The sequence below is a fragment of the Furipterus horrens genome, unplaced genomic scaffold (genome assembly GCF_987537825.1).
Source record: "Furipterus horrens unplaced genomic scaffold, mFurHor1.1.pri manual_scaffold_17, whole genome shotgun sequence".
Lineage (NCBI taxonomy): Eukaryota > Metazoa > Chordata > Mammalia > Chiroptera > Furipteridae > Furipterus > Furipterus horrens.
In genome coordinates, this window is record NW_028327187.1 from 60189629 (window position 1) to 60208214 (window position 18586).

Genomic DNA, 18586 nt, shown 5'->3' on the forward strand with positions numbered 1-18586 from the left:
AAATACATTGAAAGAGCATTTTTAAAAAATTCACTGAAGGTGAACATAGCCTATCACAAATAGAGCAGTCACTTAGCAGAGAAGCCTGTACTGCAAGGGGCCTACCCTGCAGAAGATAATTCCAGGATTTTTGGGTCCTCCCTTGTATATCACACACAGGGTACAGTTTGGTAAACAGTCTTATAGGTAATATTTCAAAGTGGGGGAGAAAAGATTGCTTGGAACCAGAAAGGTCAGAAATAGATAAAATAATTCTGGGCATTTTTGTTGCTGAGTAACAGACTTTGTAAATACCACATGTGACTATTAGAGAAAATGAGAATACATAGACTTCAGTATTAATTGGTTTAGTATCAACTGATAGCCCGTTTGCAGGATACAATGAAATTATGTTATCAATATAATGTTTCATCGACTCCTTGGTTTGCAAAATTAAATAAACATAGCATAAGCACTTGCAGTTATAAGTTGTAGCAGGGAACACATTTTTTATTTGGAATTTGAAAACAGAATTAAGGGTTATTGAGCAGAAAGCAGGCTGTGGCATAAGGTTTCTGCCAGCATTTCTTGAAGTAACTAAATATATCTGGGTTTTGGGAGGGATAAGAACCAAAGAAGAGAGATTTTGGGGGGAGTAGTCTAACATGCTTACTTAAGAATAATGCCAATATTAGCAACTCATTAGAATAAATAGCTTAGCTTGCTTTTATATGGGTATATCATTAATTTTGTTCTATACTTTATTTCCAGTGCATTCTTGGTATTTTTATAGATACTGGTTAAACAGTGGTGAACAAAACTAAGATAGTCCCTGCTTTTATGGAGTAGGCAGACAAAACCCCAATATAAAATTATAGTGCTATGAAAAAAAAGATCATATTAGTATGAAAGAGAAAAATGGGGGAACCTGACCTAGTCTGGGAGATTAGGGAAGTGATATTTGAGTTGACACTTTAAGGGTGAACAGGAGTTAGTGAAGCAAAAACCTTTTTTTGGGATTGGGTGATTGTTGAAAGGTAAGAAGGAGTGTGATGTGTGAAGATCCTGAGGTGGGAAGGAGTGTTGTAGAGCTGGAGCTAGAGTGCCCATGGAATCAGAGAAGGTGGGTAAGTGGGAAAACATTGCATGCTTTGGCTGGTGTGGTATAGATCTAGAATTAAACAATTGGCCACATTTCAGGAAGCCCTTCTGAGGGCTGAGGTCTTGAATCCCACACATATCCATTGGTTAAAATTGTGGAAAGGGGCTGAGGCAGGAGGATAGTGGTGTTAGTCCACAAGGTCTATTGTGAATTCTATAAAAAAGCAAATTCATTTTATAAAAAAAAAATGCATCAAATTAATTTAGAAGTAAAGAAAGAAGCAGCCTACGGCAAGCTTCAGATGGGTGGTTTGTGGCTCAAGTCCATTCTTGCAGTCTCTGCTTAATGGCTTTTTGTGTCCATGTTGTGCCCACACACATTAGTGGGCGGTGTGCAGATGAGCTCTGTAAGACGGTGCTTGTGGCACACATAAGGCTTATCTAGTCACATTTATGTCATGGAATAAGTGGTGTGAAGGCAATGTTTACAATTTTAACTTATTTTCTGGCTGGTCTTGATAGAGAAGACAAGGAGTTCCTGCTTTTCATCTTTTTTTCTGAATAAATAGACAGCAGGCCCTAGAGAAGAAAGGACTCTTTCCTTCCCTATTTCCTGCTTCCCAGTCTCTGCTTCTTTTTCCCTCTTCCCTTTATGCTCCAACTTTTTTCTGTGATATTCTGTCCAATAGTCAGCAGAGGGCGCACAAATGCACCAAAAGTCAACCTTTATTCCTTTGGCCACAGTAATTTCGTTGTCTTTATCTTTTCATCTTTACATTTTTCAGAGACAGGGATGCATCTTAGGCTTTTTGTTTTTTGTAAAGTTTCATCAAGGGCAACTATTCCCTACCTGTTTTGTAAAGGTGGGCAAAATTTACTGTCTAGATAAAAAAAGAGAAAAGGATTGTGTTCCTAAGATATGGGAGGAAATGGCATTGCATGTGTGTGTGTGGTATCTTGTGTAACTCATTTGGAAAGGGCTTATTTTGTCAATATCAAGGGAGACAGTTTGGACTCCTGTCCTTCTTTCCTTTCCCTGGGCACTTGTCCTCTCGGCAGCTGGCGAACTTCCTGACATGTCCTAATAATGAGGATGATGTGGCCAGGAGATTAATTTTCTTCCCCAATCTGTCTTGTTCATTGAATTTGCTTCTTGCTGAAGTCCAAAGAGAATAAATTCTTCTCAACTGTGTGCTCTGTGCACTCCGCCCAAGGTCAGAGAATCCAGCTGTGGCTTGTCTGCCTCCAACATCACTAGCCATAGAGAGTAATACACCCGTGTTCATGACAGTTCTGTGCGTGATGTGTAAGAGGCAGAGGACAGGTAGTTTAAGCTCCTCCAAAGATGTCTTAGTGTGCCAGTGTTTACAAAAGTGGAGACTTGTTTGTGTCAATGACATAATCAGAGGAGACATCATGGGCTGACTGCAGGGAATGAGGAGGTGTGCAGCTTAGTATTCTTCTGACAAAAGTTCATGTACTTGACATTCCTCTGCCCCTGGTGCCAATCTTCTAATGTCTTAACCTGACTTCTGTTCTGGTTTGTTCAAACAATTCTGGTGCCACAAAGAATTACTTGGCAGGAGGAATTTATACTGACTAGCACATTAATAAAAGTGCAGGGCACTTTATAACCAACCAGTCTCATAAGGATAACCATTAACAAGGAATAAGCAAGGTTTAGTTTAGCATATTCTGCCTACTGTAAAGCATAAGGTAGTTATAGCTCCTCATAAATAACAGTAATGGCTCCAAAAGGCCTTTTTTCATGTAAATTTTCCTACCATTACCAGGTTCAGAAAAGAGCTGCATTGAAGAACAGGCTATCTAAAAATCAGAATGATTTCTCAATAAAGTGCTTTTTAGATTTTCTCTTTGGGGCTCTGTGGTCCTGTCCTTGTCTTGAAGATCCACATGGGCAGATTGCATGTTAGTCTGAAAACCCAGGAGTAGCATTCTTACTTCCCATGCCAGCAAAACACTAATATTCTAAACACAAAGGAAGTTTTACACAGTAACTGTTTCAGGTGGAGTGAGTAGCACTGCAGTTTGCTTTCTCAGATGGCAACATTGGGAATAATGGCCAGAAAACACCTTGGTTTGTGGGATATAAATAAATAACTAAAAAAGTGTTTGTATAGCTAGAGTATTCCTCTTCTTTCTCATTAGACTTGCAATCTGTGGCTGAATACTTACCTGGCTTGGTTTTGAATCTTTGGAACAGGGGAAACTTCCAGTGACTAGTCTGGTTAACCAGTAATGCTTATTTCCTCTTCCCTATTATTACATTTTGGGTTTTCTTCTACTTCAGTACATTGGATTTCCAATCATATCAAACCCTATTAGGCTACCTTCCATTCATAGCAGATTAGCTTCCCTTACACCTCACTGCATAGCAGGATTTTCCCCTCCACAATGTGTAGAATACAGTATTCCCTCACTTGTTGCAGGTATTACATTCTAGAATCCCCCCCACTGCGATAGGTGAAATTCTGCAAAGTAGGAACCTTACATTAATTTTAGTATTTATATATATTTTAAGGCTTTATAAACCCTTCCCACACACTTATAAACTGTTCCCAGTTCCTTATTAACCTTTCCTAGTCCTTTATTAAACTTTTCCACACTTTTATACACTACTTGTGTTCTTAAACATATTCTACACTCTTAAACCTACATAACTTTAACAACATACATATACAGTACTGCGATAAGTGAACAGCAATATAGAAAGGGACTACTGTATTAGGTTCTCTTACATAGGTTGCTGCTTGGTAAGTTCTGTTTGGTTCTGCATAGCATCAAATTCTCTTCCTCATCAGTAGTCACTAGGTTGTTAGTTACACACTTGCAGATTCACTTATTTTACACATTTTCTAATGCACAGTTCTCCATGAGCTTTGACTGCACACTTCAGTGATTCAGGCAGCCATATCTGCTCACAGGTTCAGTTCAACTCAGTTGTGAAATACTGAGCACCTGTGCTTCAGAGTCTGTGCTAGGTACTACAGGGTTTGCCAAAGTAAGTGAATGATAATTCTTGCTCTCAAGGAGTTTACATTTGGCTTGGGTAGGGATAAGGCAGGGCAGTGCATAAGATCATCTATGTACATGAAGGGTAAGTGTTAGTTTTACAACTTTCCTAGTAATAATTTATTATGCGGCATATTTAATACACCTTTGTGGGCAACATATGACTTACAATGCCATTACTGCCACCACTCTGTTTCATAATGGAAAAAAAAAAACATTATGAAGCACAAGCATGTGAAAAGTGGATATTTTATTGGGTTTCACCCCAGGTATTGGCAGAATTGTGATAAAACTCTGAGCTCTCTTAACACTCTCAGTCCTATTTTCATATGTGCCTAGCATGATATTAGAAATGATATGATTCTGAGATACCCATCAGGCATGATAGAGTAACAAAAATTCAGATGTAGACTGCTCTATAACATGTTTTGACATTGCATACAAGGGTCTGTCTCTATTTTTTCCTTTGACACAAAAATATTGTACAATTTATTCATTTTTGGAAGGGAGGGAACTAGAAATAATAGAAAGTGGTATGGAGTCATGGTATCCCATAAGCAACAGAAAAGGGGAGAGGTGTTACCAATTGTGATCTTAATGTTCAAGAATTTCATTGATGTAGCAGAACCACGGTCTTGTAACTCACATTAGTGTAAATACTACCTAATTCATCCTTCATATGGCTTCTTTTTGTTTTTTAAATATATTTTATTGATTATGTTATTACAGTTGTCCCAACTTTTTCCCCTTTTCCCCCTCCACCTGGTACCCCCCTTCCATCCAGCTTCTCCATTTCCTATACTATTCTTAACATTCCCCTGTGTATTTTGTACATACCAATTATGCTTCTTAATCTCCGCACCTTTTCTAACATTCTGCCCCCTCCCCTCCTGGCTGATAACCTCCATATCTATGATACTGATCCTGTTCTGATTGTTTGCTTAGTTTGTTTTTTATTCAGTTTTTGATAGTGGTGAATTTGTTGCCTTTTTTAAATAAACAACATAAATTTATTTCTCACAGATCTGGACACTGGGAAGTCCAAGGTCATAATGTCAGCATGTTTGCATTATGATGAAGGTGTCTCTCAGATGGCAGGCTACTTGTATTGCCTAGTCTTCACATGGTGGAAGCCATGAGGGAGCTCTCTGTTGCATATTTTAAAGTATACTTTATTGTTTATGCTATTACAGTTGTCCCAATTTTTTCCCTTTGTTTCCCTCCACTGAGTGACCACCCTCCCTTCAGTTGTCTCCCACCTTAGTCCATGCCCATTGGTTGTGCATATAGTTCTTCTCAACATCTTCCTATCTAATTCACTCCCTCCTACTATACTTCTTAATTCCTGTACCATCTCCCTTCCTTTCCCCCCAGCCCCCTCCCCACTGACCTCCCCCCAAAATGTTCCCCACTCTTTTTGCCTCCTTAGTCTGTCTTTGTTTCAATTCCCTAGCTTCTGTTGTTGGCTGTTGTGATACAGTTTTCATTTTAATATTCATAGTTTTGATCCTCTTTCTCCTAAACAAGTCCCTTTAACTTTTCATATAACAGTGGTTTGGAGCTGATGAACTTCAGTTTTACTTTGTCCTGGAAGCATTTTCTCTGCCCTTCTATTCTGAATGACTGCTTCGCTGGATAGAGTAATCGTGGCTGTAGGTTATTGCTTTTCATTACTTTAAATGTTTCTTGCCAGTCCCTTCTTGCATGCAGAGTTTCTTTTGAGAAAGCAGCCGAGAGTCTTATTGGGACCCCTTTGTACGTAATTCTCTTCTCTCTTGCTGCTTTTAGGATGCTCTCTTTATCCTTAATTTTTAACATTTTGATTATAATGTGTCTTGGTGTGCTTCTCCCTGGTCCAGTTTCTTTGGAACTCTCTGTGCTTCCTGGACCTGTAAGTCTATTTCCTTCCCCAAGTTAGGGAGGTTCTGCTTCATTATTTTTTCACATAATTTTTCTATTTCTAGTTTTTCTTCTTCACCTCCTGGCAGCCCTATGATTTGGATGTTCTCCCGCTTATAGCTGTCCAATAAGTTTCTGAGCCTCTCCTCATTTTCCTCACTTTTTGTTTCCTCTTTCTGTACTGGTTGACTGTTTGTTCCTTCCCTATGTTCCGATTTGTTGATTTGATTCCTGGTTTTCTTGCCCTCACCACTAGTTTCGTATGTCTTTTTGTGCATTTCAGCAGGACTAGACTTCATTCCTTCCCCATCTTGTTTAAGATCTGCTGTTAGGTCGATATAAGCATTCTCATAACCAAAGCCCTGAACTGAGCCTCAGAAACATTTTCTATCTGCTGAGCCATTAGATTAGATATTTGCTGTCTGGTCAGCTGCATCACCGGGATCTCTATCATGATCTGTGCCATCCTGTTTTGTGTTTACCTTTGCTTCCTGGGCAGGGCTGTCACGTCTGCTATGCTGTAGGGAACAGAGCCCCATGCACTCGTCACTACTAGGTTACCCTTCTCACTGTGGTGTTTTGTGTGAGGTTGGGGGTCCAAGATGGATTCCTGCCTTCACTGTCAGCTGAGAAACCGGGAGCCTCCTCCTCCTTCTCCACCCCCTCCGGCCTCACAGTCCAAGGCAATGGAGGTCTGCCTTCCCTGACTTTGGAATTGTAAGCTGACGGGTCTGGTCTGCAGCTGGGAGTGCTCCCCAGGCACTTCTCGCCTCCCCCTAAATATGGGTGTCTGTACTTACCGCTGTCCTGCCTCCGTCACTGCTGCTGCCATGTACAGCACAGCTTGAACTCTCCTCCCCGTCTTCGCCCCTCCTACCTGTCTTGATGAGCACCACTTCTTTATAACTTCATACACTGGGCTTCCATTTATTTTCTGGAACTTCTGGTTATTTCTGGTTTTGTGGTAGTTGTATTCCTTCTTAGTTGTGGAGGGAGATGGAGCATGTCAGTCTAGGCCTCCATCTTGGCCAGAAGTCTCCTGTGTTTGTTTGCTTCCATGTCCCATGGAGAGCTGTCACTCCTACTACGTTGTAAGGGGTGTAGCCTCAGGTATTCATCAGTAATGGGAGACCTGTTTCACCATGTTGTGACGCTGTATATGGGGGAGGGGTCTTAGAAGGAACAATGCCGCTTTCCCAGTGCTTGCCCGTTTTCCAGGCACTTCTCCCACTTCTGCATCGGACTTGTGCCCCTCTAGCTGCTGCCCAGAGTGGGTGGGTCTGTGGATGTTTTAGGTCTGTGGGGGCCCTTTAAACAACTGGACTTTGATGAGAGACCAGTAGCTTCTGCCTCCATCCCAACACCCTCTGGTTTGCACAGTCAAAAGCAATGAGGCTTGATTTTCCCCGGCGCTGGGATAGTGAGCTATGCGTTCTGGTGAGGAGCTGGGAACGCTCCCCAAGTATCCCTCCTGACTTTTAAAGTGTGTAACTGCACTTTCCACCAGCCTGCTGTTGTTGCTGCTGCTGCCACCACCACACCGTGTCCTCTCTGCCCCAGATCCGCCATTCCTACCTGTCTGGGTGAATATTTCTTCTTTATATCTTTGTTTGATGGACTTCCATGCACTTTGATTTTCTCCAACTTCTGGTTGTTTCTAGTTTTGAGGTAGTTGTATTCCTTCTTAGTTGTGGAGGGAGATGTAGCATGTCTGTCTACGCCTCCATCTTGGCCAGAAGATCTCAATTTGTTGCCATTTTAATGTTCATAGTTCTGATATTCTTTTTCTCTAATAAGTCCCTTTAGAATCTCATGTAATAATGGCTTAGTGATGATGAACTCCTTTAGCTTTACATCGTCTGGGAAGCACTTTATTTTTTCTTCAATTCTAAGTGAAACCTTTGCTGGAATCAGTAATCTCAGTTATAGGTCCTTGCTTTCCAACACTTTGACTATTTCTTGCCAGTCCCTTTTTGCCTGCAAAGTTTCTTTTGAAAAATCAGTTGACAGTCTTATGGGAATTCCTTTGTAGGTAACTCTCTGTTATTCTCTTGCTTTTAAGATTATTCTTTTATCTTTAGCCTTTGGTATTTTAATTATGTGTCTTGGTGTGGTCCTCTCTGTATCTAGCTGTTTGGGATTCTCTGTGCTTCCTAAACATGTATATCTATTTCTTTCACCAAATTACAGAAGTTTTCTTTCATTATTTTTTCAAATACATTTTCAATTTTTTTTGCTTTTCCTCTTGTCCTTCTTGCATTCCTCTGATTTTAATGTTGGTATGTTTTAAGATGTCCCAGAGCGTCCTTATATTATCCTTGATTTTTTGAATTCTATTTTCTTTTTGCTGTTCTGATTGAATGCTTATTTCTTCCTTGTGTTCCAAATCACTGATTTGAATCCCAGCTTCCTCCCCTCCTCTGATAGTTCCTTGTAGGTATTTCTTTATTTCACTTAGTGTAACCTATATTTCTTCCTTTATGTTGTTACCATACTCAGTGAGTTATTTGAGCATCCTGATCACCAGTGTTTTGAACTCTGCATCTGATAGGTTAGTTATCTCCTTTTCATTTAGTTCTTTTTCTGGGATTTTGTTCTTTTCTTTCATTTGGGTCATATTTCTTTGTCTGCTCAAATTGGCAACCTCCCTGTGTCTGTTTCTGTGTATTAGGTAGAGCTTTGTTGACTTCCTGTCTTAGTAGCATGGCCTATTGTAGAAAAGGCTCCTGTAAATTGTGTGGCGTGGTGCCTTAGGTACTCACCAAGGCAGGGAAACCTGCTTCACCACTTTGTGACTCTGTGTGGGGGAAGGGCTTGGAGAGGGGACAATACCTCTGCCTGGCTTCTTGAAGTTTGCTTGCCACTCGCTCTGTGTGACTGGTGCCCTTCTGGCTATTGCCCTGGTGCCGAGTCTCATAGGAGGTAGGTATACATAAATTTTTAGTCCATATGGGCCCTTTAAGTGGAATATCTGGCCATTTCTTCTGCCGCCCCAACCCACACTAGTTTTTCTATAGCCAGAAGTTATGCGGATTTATCTTTCTGGTGCTGGCACCCTGGGCTGAGCAGTCTAGCCTGGGGCTAGGATTGCTCACTCCCAATATATTCCTTCCAATTTTTATCAACCATACATAAATGTGGTACTGTGTGTTCTGCTGCTGCTGCTGCCTTTCCGTGCCACACTGCATCTCCATGTTTCTCCACCCTTCTCTGCAACTCTGTCCCTCCCACCCATCTGGATTAATGTGGCTTCTTAAATTCTTGTTTGTTGGACTTCCATAGAGCTTGATTTTCTGAGGGTTCTGGTGTTATTATTATTATTTTTTGAGATCTAGTTGTAATTCTTTCTATGGTTGTGCAGAGAGGTGAAGCATGTCTGTCTATGCCTCTATCTTGACCAGAGGTGTTCATCTGGCTTCTCATTTCTTCAATACTTACCACATGACAGGCACTGTTCCACATACGTTGTTGTAGCATCTCATTAATTGCTCACCATAAACTAACCTTCTTTTCATTTGCTGTCTACAAAAAGAAATACAAGTTTACTGACAACGAAGGGATGTGTTTTGCACCTCTTTCTGCTAACTCAACCAGAATGTTTCATTAATGCCAAATTTCTAACTTGATGTGAACAGTACTTATAGCATAGTCTGAATCTTGAGGTGACAAATTGTGATTTCAAAAAAAAATGTAGTTTAGAAAAAGACCTAGATAATAAGGTTAAGATTATTTAATATAAGAATAAAATAAAAACCAAAACTTTGGGTTAATTACTTTTCTTTGACACCAAAATATTGTGCCATAAAAAAAAAAAAAAAAAAAAAACAAAACTCTCTGGGATGGAGGTGACTAAAAAGTAAGACAAAGTAGAAAGAGGTGGCAAGACCAATGTTTTTGCAATTTAGCCAATCTTTTCTAACCAGTGAAATGTATATAGTGTGTCTAAAACCCTGAGTATGATACCTGTATTTCCTATTCTAATTGTGTAGCATAACCAGATTTTACTAGACTGACAAAATGACAGCAACCCTCAGAACTCATTTTACACATGTGTATTACTATTCAAACATGCAAACTATAACACTGTTTCATTAGAATAATAAAATATTGATCTTTCAACCCAAATGTCCTACCTACTTACTTGACCAAGGTTGTCACCAGTTGTTAGGGTGCTTTTTCTATTATTTTCTCTTCTCTTCTTTTCTTTCCTTTTATTTTGTGAGGTGTGTCTTTGTTACATAGAGCTTAACATGCACACATGAATGCAGACTTAATTATTCTGTAATACTGTCTCCAAACCTTTACTGAGCTCCTGCTATGTGTAATGCATCATTCTCATACCCTTTCAGACATTCCTACCGCGATATATATTTCCATAACTTAATTATTTCATATTTCATTCTCTTTTGAATCTAAGACTTGAGACTGTAACTTACAGGTTATGGCTTCAGAGAAACAGTCAGTCACAATGTGTCCTACTATTCCTTGAACATTCCTTATTTCATCGTGTAGTTTCCACTGTCCCCCTGGTGCTGATATTTTGCTGTAAAGACCATAGTCAATCACTGCTTCAAATCTTGCCACCCCTTTCACATGATTAGCATAATGATGAACATTCTTTACCCTGCCCATGATTCACATAAAACCATGAAAAATACATAATTAATAAATTGTTTAATGCAATCTTTTGGACAGTAGCACTAATGATTATTATCATAGAAGCCTAGTAAACTAGACTGATAATTATCAGGGATTTATTTGAATGGACAGCTAAGCTATTCTTGGCAAGTTAGTCAAAGCAGTTATCATGACAGCCACACAAATATGTCTTATAAATTGGGTTAATTAGGGTAATTAATAACTGTTATTTGGCTCCCTTTTCCCAAGGTATTGCCTTAGCATTATCAAAAAGGAAAAGTAAATTTTTTTTTTTTAAAGTTTGCATCCCTCTCCTAAGAAAGTTACTTTTTAAATCAGTAAAAGCTACCCAACCTCTAAAGGCAACTTCCCCAGAGAAACCCTTATTTTTATGAGACCTTCTCCTACTTCTGGAGGTTTAAGAGTCAGCAAGCATAAGCCACACTGGAAAAAAAAGAGTAGTTAAAAAAGAGATGCTAAATAGTCGGTGACCTGAGGCTGCTGCTTTCTTTTTAGTCACCTATAAGAGATTCCAAGGGGCCATCCCTCTGGCTTCCACTTTTGGCAGAGCCTGGCTTTGTTTTTTGCTCATCAAGAACTTTCTTACTTTTCTCTCTAGCTTCTTCTTTGTATCAGTTTCTTCTGATTTTTCCTTCACAAGGAAGTTCTGAGATTTTCTTGCCTGGGTTTCTGCCCTTCTGAGGTTTTCCAAGTTTTAAATCTGTTGGACGACTTTTTAAAAATTTAATGCCTTAGGGATCATCTAACATTGCCTGGTGGTGGTTTTGCTTTTTTTTTTTTTTCCAAAGACAGGGAAAGGTGTTAGCTCTGAACAGCTTTCTTTTTATCCTACCCTAAAAAAGTAAAGAGTAAAAGTCCAAGTTTTTTTCTTTATGCAGCTCAGCATGTTAAGTTGTTTTCCTTATTATAGTGCAAAGAAAGAAGAAAGGAAGAAGTTAAAATGAAACTAGTTTTCCCCAATGAGGTCATATTTGCAGAGGATACTATTATTCTCAAAAAGAATTTGAGACTTTTCATAATAGTTTTGAATAGCAAATTGATTTCCCCCTGTTTCATTCATAAAATAAGGAGAAGGAATGGATACAAGGAGGGAAGGGAACTAAGGACATTAATTGGACACCAGACCTATGTCAGATACTGGGCTCGATGTTTTTCTTTCTTTATTTATTGGTTTTCTATTACAGTTGTCCCACATTTTCCACAATTGTTCCTTCTTCATCCTGCCCACCGCTTCTCCCACAGTCAGTCCCCACCCCGTTGTCCATGTCCATGGGTCATTTATACTAGTTCCTTGACTAGATCCTTTCCCTTCTTACCCCTCTTCTCTCCCTCTCTCCTCCACCCTTGTAACTGTTAGTCTGCTCCTTGTTTACATGCCTCTGGTTCAATTTTGCTTGTTTGTTTGTGTTGTTCATTGCTTTGCAGTATTAGGTGATATCATATGATATTTGTTTTTTGTCGTTTGGCTTAGTTTGCTAAGTATAATTCTCTATAGTTCCATCCATGTAGTTGCAAATGGTAGGAGTTCCTTCTTTCCTTCTGCTGCATAGTATTACATTGTGTAAATGTACCACAGTTTTTTGATCCACTCATCAACAGATTGGCACTGAGGCTGTTTCCAGCACTTGACTATTGTAAACAGCACTGCTATGAACATAGGGATGCATAGATTCTTTTTAATTGGTGTTTCAGGATTCTTAAGGTATAATCCTAGCAGTGGAATCACTGGTTCAAAAGACAGTTCCATGTTTAGTTTTTTGAGGAAATTTCATACTGTTTTTCATAGTGGCTGCACGAGTCTGGATTCCCACCAACAGTGCAGGGTTCCCTTTCTTTTTTAAATATTTTATTGATTATGCTGTTACAGTTGTCCCAATTTCTGTTCCCTCTGCCACCCCCACCCAGTGGCCCCTCCTCACTCCAGTTGTCCCCCTCCTTAGTCCATGCCCATTGGTTGTGCATATAGTTCTTCTCAACATTTTCCTATCTACTCCACTCTCTATGCTTCTTAATTCCTGCACCATCTCCCTCCCTTTGCCCCTTCCCCATCCCCGCTGACCTTCCCCCAATATGTCCCCCATACCTATAATCACTTTTCCATTCTCATTGCCTACTGAGTTTTCCTTTGTTTTGGTTCCCTAGCTTCTGTTGTTGGCTGTTGTTATGCAATTTTCATTTTAATGTTCATAGTTTTGATCCTCCTTCTCCTAAACAAGTTCCTTTAACATCTCATATAACGATGGTTTGGATCTAATGAACTTCTTCAGTTTTACTTTGTCCTGGAAGCACTTTCTCTGCCCTTCTATTCTGAATGACAGCTTCGCTGGATAGAGTAATTGTGTCTGTAGGTTATTGCTTTTCATTACTTCAAATATTTCTTGCCAGTCCCTTCTTGCCTGCAGAGTCTCCTTTGAGAAATCAGCTGATAGTCTAATTGGGATCCTTTTATACATAATTCTCTTCTCTTTTGCTGCTTTTAAGATGCTCTCTTTATCCTTAATTTTTGACATTTTGATTATAATGTGTCTTGGTGTGGTTCTCTCTGGGTCCAGTTTATTTAGAACTCTCTGTTCTTCCTGGACCTGTAAGTCTATTTCCTTACCTAAGTTAGGGAAGTTCTGCTTCATTATTTTTTTCACATAATTTTTCTATTTCTAGTTCTTATTCTTTACCTTCTGGCAACCCTATAATTTGGATGTTGGCTCACTTATAACTGTCCCAGAGGTTTCTGAGCCTCTCCTCATTTTCCTCACTTTTTGTTTCCTCTTTCTGCAATGGTTGACAGTTTGTTCCTTCTCTATGTTCCGATATGTTGAGTTGATCTCTGGTTTCCCTTCCCTCACAACTTGTTTCATATGTGTTTTTGTTCATTTCAGCAGGACTAGCTTCATTTCTTCCCCATCTTGATTTAAATCTGATATTAGCTCTGTAAGCTGTCTTATATTTATAGCTCTGAACTGAGCCTCAGAAAGATTATCTAGCCCCTCCCCCTTTTCCAAGGACAGTGTGCAAGAAAGCCGTGTTCGAGAAGAGCTAAAACAAAAAGAGTGGATCATGACCCATGAAGAGCATCATGCAGCCAAAACCCTGGAGATTGGCAAAGCCATGGCTGTGTTAACCTCCGGTGGAGATGCCCAAGGAATGAATGCTGCTGTCAGGGCTGTGGTCCGAGTTGGTATCTTTAATGGTGCCCGTGTCTTCTTTGTCCATGAGGGTTATCCAGGCCTGGTGGATGGTGGAGAGCACATCAGGGAAGCCACCTGGGAGAGTGTTTCAATGATACTTCAGCTGGGAGGCACAATGATCGGAAGTGCCTGGTGCAAGGACTTTAGGGAGCGAGAGGGAAGACACTGAGCTGCCCACAACCTGGTGAAGCATGGGATCACCAATCTGTGTGTCATTGGGGGTGACGGCAGCCTCATTGGAGCGGATACCTTCCGCTCTAAGTGGAGCAGCTTGCTGAGTGACCTTCAGAAGGCGGGTAAGATCACAGCTGAGGAGGCTGCAAATTCTAACTACTTGAACATCGTGGGCCTGGTTGGCTCAATTGACAATGACTTTTGCGGCACTGTTATGATCATTGGCACTGACTCTGCCCTACATCGGATCATAGAGATTGTAGATGCGATCACGACTACTGCTCAGAGCCACCAGAGGACGTTTGTGCTAGAGGTGATGGACCGGCATTGTGGGTACCTGGCCCTTGTCACCTCTCTCTCCTGTGGCGCCGACTGGGTTTTTATTCCTGAATGTCCACCAGATGATGACTGGGAAGAACACCTTTGTCACCAGCTCAGCGAGACAAGGACCCGTGACTCTTGTCTCAACATCATCATTGTGGCCGAGGGGGCGATTGACAAGAATGGGAAACCCATCACCTCTGAAGACATCAAGGACCTGGTGGTAAAGCGTCTGGGATATGACACCCGGGTCACTGTCTTGGGGCACGTGCAATGGGGCGGGACACCGTGAGCCTTTGACCGCATCCTGAGCAGCAGGATGGGTGTGGAAGCAGTGATGGTGCTACTGGAGGGGACCCCGGACACCCCGACCTGTGTGGTGAGCCTCTCTGGTAACCAGGCCATGTGTCTGTCCCTCACGGAGTGTGTCCAGGTGACCAAAGATGTGACCACAGCCATGAATGAGAAGAAATTCGATGAGGCCATGAAGCAGTGAGGCCGGAGCTTCATGAACAACTGGGAGGTATACAAGCTTCTGGCTCATGTCAGACCCCCAGTTTCTAAGGCTGGCATGCACACAGTGGCTGTCATGAATGTGGGGGCCCTAGCAGCAGGCATGAATGCTGCCGTCCGCTCCACTGTGAGAATTAGCCTTATCCTGGGCAACTGAGTCCTGGTTGTGCATGATGGCTTTGAGGGCCTGGCAAAGGGTCAGATTGAGGAAGCTGGCTGGAGCTACATTGGGGGCTGGACTGGCCAAGGTGGTTCTAAACTTGGGACTAAAAGGACTCTGCCCAAGAATTTAGAACAGATTAGTGCCAACATCACTAAGTTCAACATTCAAGGCCTTGTCATCATTGGGGGCTTTGAGGCTTACACATGGGGCCTTGGAACTGATGGAGGGCAGGAAGCTGTATGACGAGCTCTGCATCCCATTTGTGGTCATCCCTGCCACGGTCTACAACAACGTCCCTGGCTCAGACTTCAGCGTGGGGGCTGACACCGCGCTCAATACGATCTGCACGACCTGTGACCGCATCAAGCAGTCAGCAGCAGGCACCAAATGTCGGGTTTTTATCATTGAAACTATGGGTGGCTACTGTGGCTACCTGGCCACCATGGCAGGGCTGGCAGCGGGGGCCGATGCTGCCTACATTTTTGAGGAGCCCTTCACCATTCGAGATCTGCAGGCGAATGCCAAACATCTGGTGCAAAAGATGAAAACAACTGTGAAAAGGGGCTTGGTGTTAAAGAATGAGAAGTGCAATGAGAACTATACCACTGACTTTATTTTCAACCTGTACTCTGAGGAGGGCAAGGGCATCTTTGAGAGCAGGAAGAATGTGCTTGGCCACATGCAGCAGGGTGGAAGCCCAACTCCATTTGACAGGAATTTTGCGACTAAGATGGGCGCCAAGGCGATGACCTGGATCACTGGGAAAATCAAAGAGAGTTACCATAACGGGCGGATCTTTGCCAATTCTCCAGACTCAGGCTGCGTCCTAGGGATGCGTAAGAGGTCCCTGGTCTTTCAACCAGTGACTGAGCTGAAGGACCAGACCGATTTTGAGCACCGCATCCCCAAGGAACAGTGGTGGCTGAAGCTGAGGCCCATCCTCAAAATCCTAGCCAAGTACAAGATTGACCTGGATACCGCAGAGCATGCTCACCTGGAGCACATCAGTCGGAAGCAGTCTGGAGAAGCTCCTGTCTAAATGTCTTTGGAGTGAGGGGAACAGATTGTCTGACTGTAGTCAGCTCACCCCTGATAGATCCAAGTCTGTGTATTCTCAAGTGTTATAGCTCAGTTTTCATTAGGTTTCCTTCTTTGCTGTAACTGCAGCCAAGATCAGCTCTGGCTAGGGACAACGACTGAAAGCTTGTTTTAGGTAGAATTTATCATGACTTCTACCCCAGCTTCATTCATCACAAGGCTGGGCTCATCTAGCACGACTGCTAGATTTCAGTTACTCGGTTAGAATTTTCCTAAAAATAAGCTTTATTTATTTCTTTGTGGTAACAAAGTCTTGGTTCCTATACTACTTTTGCAGCAGTGACAAACAATAACTACACTAATAAATGCCAACTGGTCACTGTGAAAAAAAAAAAAAGATTATCTATCTGCTGGTCCAATAAATCATGTATTTGCTCTCTGGTCAGCTGTGTGATTGGGATCTCTATCATGATCCCTGCCATCCTGACAATTTGTTTACAGTACCTTTGTTTCCTGGGTGTGGCTGTTACATCACCAATGCTATCGTGGGCGGAGCCCCGTGCACTCATCACTACCAGGCAACCTTTCTCACCACACTGTGGCGCTTTGTGTGGGCAGAGGTCCAAGATGGATTCCTGCCGTTCACTCTCTGCTGAGAGACTGAGAGCCTCCTCCTCTGTCCCCATGTCCTCCAGCCCTCACAGTCCGAGGCAATTGGGGTCTGCCTTCCCTGGCGTTGGAATCAAGAGCTGACTGGTTTGGTCTGCAGCCAGGGGTGCTCCCAGGCACTTCTAACCTCCCCTTAAATATGGGTTTCTGTGCTCACTGCAGCCCCACCACCCATCACTGCAGCTGCCACCACCACCAGCACAGCTTGACCTCTCTGCCCTGGCTTTGCCCTGCCTGCCGATATGGACGAGCAACACTTGTTTATAACTTCATACATTGGAATTCCATGTAGCTTTTTCTGGAACTTCTGGTTATTTCTGATTTTGCAGTAGTTGTTGTCCTTCTTAATTGTAAAGGGAGACACAGTGTGTCAGTCTAGGCCTCCATCTTGGCTGGAAGCTCAGGATCTCCTTTTCTCCACACCCTCTCCAGCATTTGTTTGTCAATTTGTTGTGAAGTGGTATCTAACTGTCCCTGGCTGGTATGGCTCAGTGGATTGAGCGTCGGCCTGCGAGCTAAGTGTCGCTGGTTCGATCTTCCAGTCAGGGCACATCAGAGAAGGAAAACTCTGACTCCAAAAAACCTCCGCTGCCTTGCGGCATACCTCTTCAGGGGAAAGGCTAAGGGAGTAAACCCCGACAGAAAATCAGGAGCCGGAGTCCCTAAGGCGGTTTGACGTTGTAGTCAACACCGGCAACTCCTGTGGCGCACCTGAAGCCAAGCTGTATTGACTCCGTCTTTCCCTTGGACCCTTCAGCTGCGAAGAGAGGGGGGGTCTGCTGCATGGGCAACAGCAGACCCTCCATATCACCCTGCCCAGGCTCTGTAGCTTCAGCTTCACTGGAGAGGACACTCCAGCGTCATCGCAAGATGTCGATTTAACACGGGAGGAGACAGATACCGTGTCACTCCCGAGTCGGACTGCACAGCCATTCTCGGCGGTGCAGATAGACTCTTAAGAAGGTACACCATCATCTCTCAAGACGGACGGCTGCCGACGACGACGGTATCTAACTGTGGTTTTTATTTGTGATGTTGAGCATTTTTTCATATGCCTATGGACCTTCCATATGTCCTTTTTGGAGAAGTGTTTGTTCAGGTACTTTGCCCAGTTTTTAGTTGGGTCATCTGTCTTCTTGCTATTGAGTCATATAAGTTGTTTATATATTTTGGAGATCAATCCCTTGTCTGAGATATCACTGGCAAATATGTTCTCCCACAGAGTTGTTTCCATTTTCATCTTGCTGATGTTTTCTTTTGCTGAGGAGAAATCCTTCAGTTTTATGTAGTCCCATTTGCTTATTTTTTCCTTTATTTCCCTTGCCCTGGGAGATATATCAGTGAAAATATTGCTACATAGGATATCTGAAATTTTCCAGCCTATGTTTTCCTCTAGGATATTTATGGTGCCATGGCTTACATTTACATCTTTTATCCACCTTGAGGTTATTCTGGTGTGTGGTGTAAGTTGGCGGTCTAGTTTGATTTCTTTGCATGTCCCTGTCCAGTTTTCCCAGTACCATTTGTTGAAGAGGCTCTTTTCACTCCATTTGATGTTCTTTCCCTCTTTGTCAAATATTAGTTGAGCATATAGACCTGGGTTTAACTCTGGGCTCTCTATTCTGTTCCATTGATCTATATGTCTGTTCTTATACCAGTACAAATTGTTTTGATTACAGTGGCCTTAATATCAGGTATTGTGATTTCTCCTCCTGTGTTCTTCTGTCTCAAGATTGCTGTGGCTATTCGGGGTCTTTTTGGGTTCCACATAAATTTTTGAAGTATTTGTTCTAGGTCTGTGAAATAAGTCACTGGTATTTTAATAGGGATTGCGTTGAATCTATAAATTGCT

General features: G+C 42.1%; 1 protein-coding gene and 1 pseudogene across 1 annotated transcript in view; both read left to right on the forward strand.

Annotated features, from left to right (window-relative positions):
* Nucleotides 1–18586, forward strand: part of PCDH19 (protocadherin 19) — a 187019-nt gene that overhangs the window by 69911 nt on the left and 98522 nt on the right.
* On the forward strand, nucleotides 13659–16444 carry LOC149991113 (ATP-dependent 6-phosphofructokinase, muscle type pseudogene; annotated as a pseudogene).